Genomic DNA, 5,595 nt, shown 5'->3' with positions numbered 1-5,595 from the left:
GTCATGATCCCAGGGTCCTGGGATGGAGCCTGGTTGTCTCCCTCTCCTCCCTGCTTGTGCTCTCTCTTGGTATCTCAGTTACTGTCTCTCAAATAAATAAATCGTAAAAAAAATACATTCTGTGTGATTTTATCTGAAACTCTGAAAAAGACATGTCTAATCCATAGTGACATCAATCAGTGTTTGTCTGAGGCCTGGGATGGGGGGATTGCTTGGGAAGGGGCACAAGGGAACCTTTTGGGGAGATGGGAATGTTCTATATTTTGACTGTGGTTACATGGGTATGTACCTTTGTTGAAACTCAAGGAAATGTACACTTGAAATGGGTATGTTTTATTGCATGTACATTATACCTCAAAAAGTTGACGTTAGGGGGTGCCTGGGTGGCTCAGTGGGTTAAAGCCTCTGCCTTCGGCTCAGGTCATGATCCCAGGGTCCTGGGATCAGGCCCCGCATCGGGCTCTCTGCTCAGCAGGGAGCCTGCTTTCTCCTCTCTCTCTGCCTGCCTCTCTGCCTACTTGTGATCTCTCTCTGCCAAATAAATAAATAAAATCTTTAAAAAAAAAAAAGTTGTCTTTAAAAAAGTACATGTGGCTTCCATTTCCAGACAAGATGAGTCAGTAGATTCTACCCTATTCCTTCCACTTACTACAACCAAAAACTTGACAAAATACATAAAGTAACTATCGGACTTCCATGATGATAAGGAAAAAGGTGAACTGTGTAGACAACTTGGGTCTCAAGCGATGACACAGCTGGGAGTCCTCGCGGGCTTTATTACTTAACTAGATCCCAGCCTGGGCACCAGAGAAAGCCAAACTCAAAACCATCCCCAAAGCACAAAGTCCCAAGGAAAGCCCACTTTCTAGGGGGTCAAAGGGCTGGGAGGGACAGCAGTGAAAGATAGACTTTTTGACAATGCTTGCTTTGTTCCGGGCAAACACCATGAAATAAGCCACAGCCCATCCTCTCCAGCAGGCTTTGGGGAGACTGTGGTGTGGAGCTTGCCCACCATCCCAGCTGTGCTCTACCGTCTGGGTAGTCCTCGCTCTCCTTTCTAGTGATGACTGTGATGTGGAGCTCTGTCAGTCAGCCCCACTCTGCACAAGTGTGATCAGTGAGAATCCCCTTTCCCTCCCATCCTCATGGAGTGCTGTGACAGCAGGGTAGGGCCCTGTTGGCATCCTTGCACTGCACTAAGCAAAGGTGACAAAGAGGCAGCACCCACCCTCTCACAGCTGGAGCACATGGGGAGGATTACAGACAAGAGGGAGCTACAAAAAGAGATTGCTTCAATTTGTATATGAAGTGCAGGGTTCACCCACCCACAAGTGACCTATGTGTGCAACCCACCAGAACTAACATAGTGAAAGCTTGAGAACTCAACTACGATGTGGAATACCGTACTGTTTCAGGACAGCCTCTGGGTAGCACACAGCACGGCAGACCAAAATTGTACTGATTTTAAACTAAACTGACATTCCAGTTCACAGACCACAAAAGTGAGCCATGGTGCTCATTCTGAACTTGAACAAGTTGAATACATACTAACATAGTTTTAAAAAGGAACCAGTGACTCCTAATATAATACCCAAAAAGTCCAGGATAAAATCAAATAGTATGTGTCATACCAAAAGCCAGAAGAAGCCTGAACTGGAATGAAAAAGGACAATGAAGGGATGGCTAACATCTGGTGCCTGGCTGGCTCAGTCAGCCCAGTGAGTGACTCTTAATCTCAGGGCCATGAATTTGAGCCCCACATTGGGCACAGCGCTTCCCTTAATTAAAAAAACAAACAAACAAACAAACAAAAATAACCACAAAACAAAACCAACCAAACAAACAAAAAACAACTGATGCTAACATTAAGATGGCACAGATGTTGGGATTATCTGACAAGGATTTTAAAGTAGCTATCCCCAAAAAAGAAGAAAGAAAGGAAAAAAAAGAAAAGCTTCTGTGAGCAACCATGAATAGACCTGAAACAGAAAAAGAAAATTTCAACAGAGAAAAAGAAGATATAAAGAAAAACCAGATGGAAATTCTAAACCCGAAAAATGCAGTAACAACAAACTTACTGGGTGGGCACTGTGGCCCACTGGAGATGACAGAGGAAAGCAGTGACCTTGCAGATAGACCACTAAAAATTCTACAACTTGAACAAAGAAACAACAAATGAACAAAATGTACAACTTCAGGGGTCTGTGGGAAAATACCAAAATACATGTGTGTCACGGGAATCCCACAGGAAGAAAAGAAGTGCAGTTCAGAAAATATACTGAAACAATGGCTAAAGGCTCCCCAATTTGGCAAAAGACATAAACCTACAGATTAAAGAAGCTGGAAGAACCCCAAACCAAGAAATCCTAAAAATCCTAAAATAGTATGCACTAACAGCCAAATTCATAGAGACAGTAGAAGAGTGGTTTCCAAGGGTGAGGGATGAAGAAAACTGGAAGATATTTGGTCAAATGTTACAAACTTTCAGTTAGAAGAGGAACAAGTTTTTGGGGATCTAACATACAACAAGGGGACTATAGTTAACAATACTGTATTACGTACCTGGAATTTGCTAAGAGAATAGATCTTAAATGTTCTCACCAGAAAAAAAAAAAAAGAAGAAGGAAATAGTAATCATGATGGAGGTGTTAACTAACCCAACCGTGGGCATCATTTTGCAATATATAAGTATGCCAAATCATCACATTGTACACCCTAAGTTTACACAGTGTTATCTGTTATATCTCAATAAAGCTGGAAAAAAATGAAAAGTGAAAAAATGATGAAGAAACCTAGAACAATACCTAGGAACTGTGGGACATTTACAAAAAGTGTAACATAGGTGGACTGTGGGCTGCTGGGGTTGGTGAAGGATCTCAAGATGGCCGGGCAAAACTTGCTCTAAAAGCCATTGACTGAGCAGCTTTTGGGGAAATCATACCCCCAAACCAGAAGCCCATTGCTAACTTCTGAAATTCTGGAATGAGACCTTTACCTCCAGGTGGGCTACTCTCCCTGAGAAACCACCTGCTGTTGGCTGGGTTTACTACAAGGCCAGTGTGGCAAAGGCTATCTTGGGAGATGACTTTGAGAAGAAGTTTAATGCCCTGAAGTTTCCTCTGCCAGAGGAGAAATATACTGTTCAGGTGGATGCTAAAGAAAAAGAAGACGTGAAAAGTTGTGCTGAATTTTTGTCTCTCTCAAAAGCCAAGATTGAGGAATATGAAAAAGAGCTAGAGAAGATGATCATAATTCCATGTGATCCAATGACCATTGAGGACCTGAATGAAGTCTTCTGGAAATCAAATTAGACAAAAAGTATCCCTACTGGCTTCACAAGCCAATTGAGTATTTATAAACTTGAGTTGGGGAGAAAGTTCTGGCCCTCATATTGTAAACTCTGGACATTAAAAATAATTATATAGAGGTGCCTGGATGGCTCAAGTCAGTTAAGTGACTGTTTGGGTCTTGAGATCAAGCCCTGAGTCTGGCTTCCTGCTCAGTAGGGAGCTCACTTCTCCTTCTCCCTCTGCTGCTCTCCCTGCTTGTGCTCTTTCTCTCAAATAAATAAAATCTTTAAAAATAATAATTATATGGTAAAGAAGAAAAATTGTCATGTACACAAAACAGGAAACACTAGAAGGAGAAGAAGGAGAAAGCAGAAGTAGTGGTAATGGCCATTTTCCAAAATTGATAGACACCAGACCACAAACTCCGGTAGCTCAGAAAATACCAAGCAGAGCAAATATCAAAAATCTACACATACGTGTATCATATTCAAATTACAAGAAAATAGGGGCACCTGGCTGGCTCCTGAGTTAAACTCAGGGTCCTGAGTTTAAGGCCCACATTGGGCATGGAGCCTAATTAAAAAAAAAATCTTTGCTATTTGTATACCTACCTAATCATATAGATAACTCTTTGTTCAAAGTAATGATAGCAACAATGAACTGGGTGATTATAACATGGGTAAGTGAAGGGAGTGGCAGCCAATGTTACAAGGGATGGAAGGGAGGAATTGGGGGCTACTCCGTTACAAGACACCTGCACTCCCCAGGAAGTGGTATAGTGTTATTTGAAGTGTATGTACATGCAGATAATCAAATCATTATGTTACATATCTGAAATTAGTATGTCAATTATATGTCAGTTTTTAAAAAGTGGACTTAGTTGTAAACATACATTGCACACTTTAGGGAAACTACTAACAATTTTTTAAAGAAGTGATTGATAGGCCAAAAGGAGAGAAAATAGAAACATATAAAGTGAAAACCTGCCAGACGGGGAGTTTTAAGAATTCAAAGAACAAAGAAAAAATGCAATGAATACAAAAGAGTTACAGACATAGAAATTAATCCAACTATATCAATAATTACTTTAAATATGAATGGTCTAAAAGAAAAGATCAATTGAAATCCCTTGTCACAGTGAATAAAAACAAGATTCAATGACATGTTGTCTACAAGAAGCCCACTTTAACTACAAAGTCACAGATAGATACAAAGTAAAGGGCCGGAGAAGGATATACCATTGCTAATGTTAATGAAAGTAAAGCTGGAATAGCTGTACTGATTTCAGACAAAGACGACTTCAGAGCAAGGAAAATTTTCAGGGATAAAGAGGGGCATTATATAATAATAAAAGATGGAAATGAAAATCCTTAGTTTGCATGCGCTTAACAGCAGAGCGACAAAATATGCACGGCAAAGACTGCTAGAACTGCAAGGAGAAATAGATAAATTCACTATTACCAGTTAAAGATACCAACACCTCTCAATCAGTGATTCACAGGTCCAGCAGACAGAAAGTCAGTAAGGAAATAGTTGAACTGAATAGCACCGAAGTTCAATTCGATCTAATGGATATGTGTGGAATACTGGGCAGCAGCAGAATAGACATTCTTAGAAAGCTCACGTGGAGCATTCATCAAAATAGACCACATTTTGGGCGATAAAACACACCTGACCAAATTTGAAAGAATAGAAATCAAATAAGGTTTGCTCTTAGACCACAATGGAAATAAGTAACAGAAAGATAGCTGGAAAATCTCAACGTATTTGGATAATAATTCATGGATCAAAGAAGTATCAAGAAATTTACAAATATTTTGAGTTAAAATGAAAACAGAACTTATCAAAATGTATGAAAAGCCATGCCTAGAGGGAAATTTATTGCATTAAATATATATATCAGAAAAGAAAATCTAAAATCAATAAGCTTCCAACATAAGAAACTAGAAGTGTCCATCAACTGATGATTAGCTAAAGAAGATAAGGGGTGTATATACACATATATACACATATATATGTATATATACACATATATGTAAATACACCCCACATCTTCTTTAGCTATTCATCACACATACACACACACACACACACACACACACACACACACACATACACACACATATATATGTTACTCAGCAAGCAAAGAGAATGAAACCTTGCCATTTGCAATAGCATGGATAGAACTCATGGGTATTATGCTAAGCAAACTAAGAATAAGTCAGAGAAAGAAAAATATGATTTGTGAAATATGATTGTGAAATATGATTTCACTCATATGTGGAGTTTAAGAAACCAGAGTTTA

At 39.6% G+C, this 5,595-nt stretch overlaps 1 pseudogene; it reads left to right on the top strand.

Annotated features, from left to right (window-relative positions):
• The first annotated feature begins 277 nt into the window (after nucleotides 1-277).
• On the top strand, nucleotides 278-3,400 carry LOC111141882 (annotated as a pseudogene).
• The last annotated feature ends 2,195 nt before the right edge of the window (nucleotides 3,401-5,595 follow it).

This window comes from Enhydra lutris, unplaced genomic scaffold (assembly GCF_002288905.1).
Source record: "Enhydra lutris kenyoni isolate GAN:26980312 unplaced genomic scaffold, ASM228890v2 scaffoldscaffold6, whole genome shotgun sequence".
Taxonomy (NCBI): Eukaryota; Metazoa; Chordata; class Mammalia; order Carnivora; family Mustelidae; genus Enhydra; species Enhydra lutris.
Note: the sequence above shows the minus strand (reverse complement) of the source record. Positions and strands in the feature narration are given on the sequence as shown.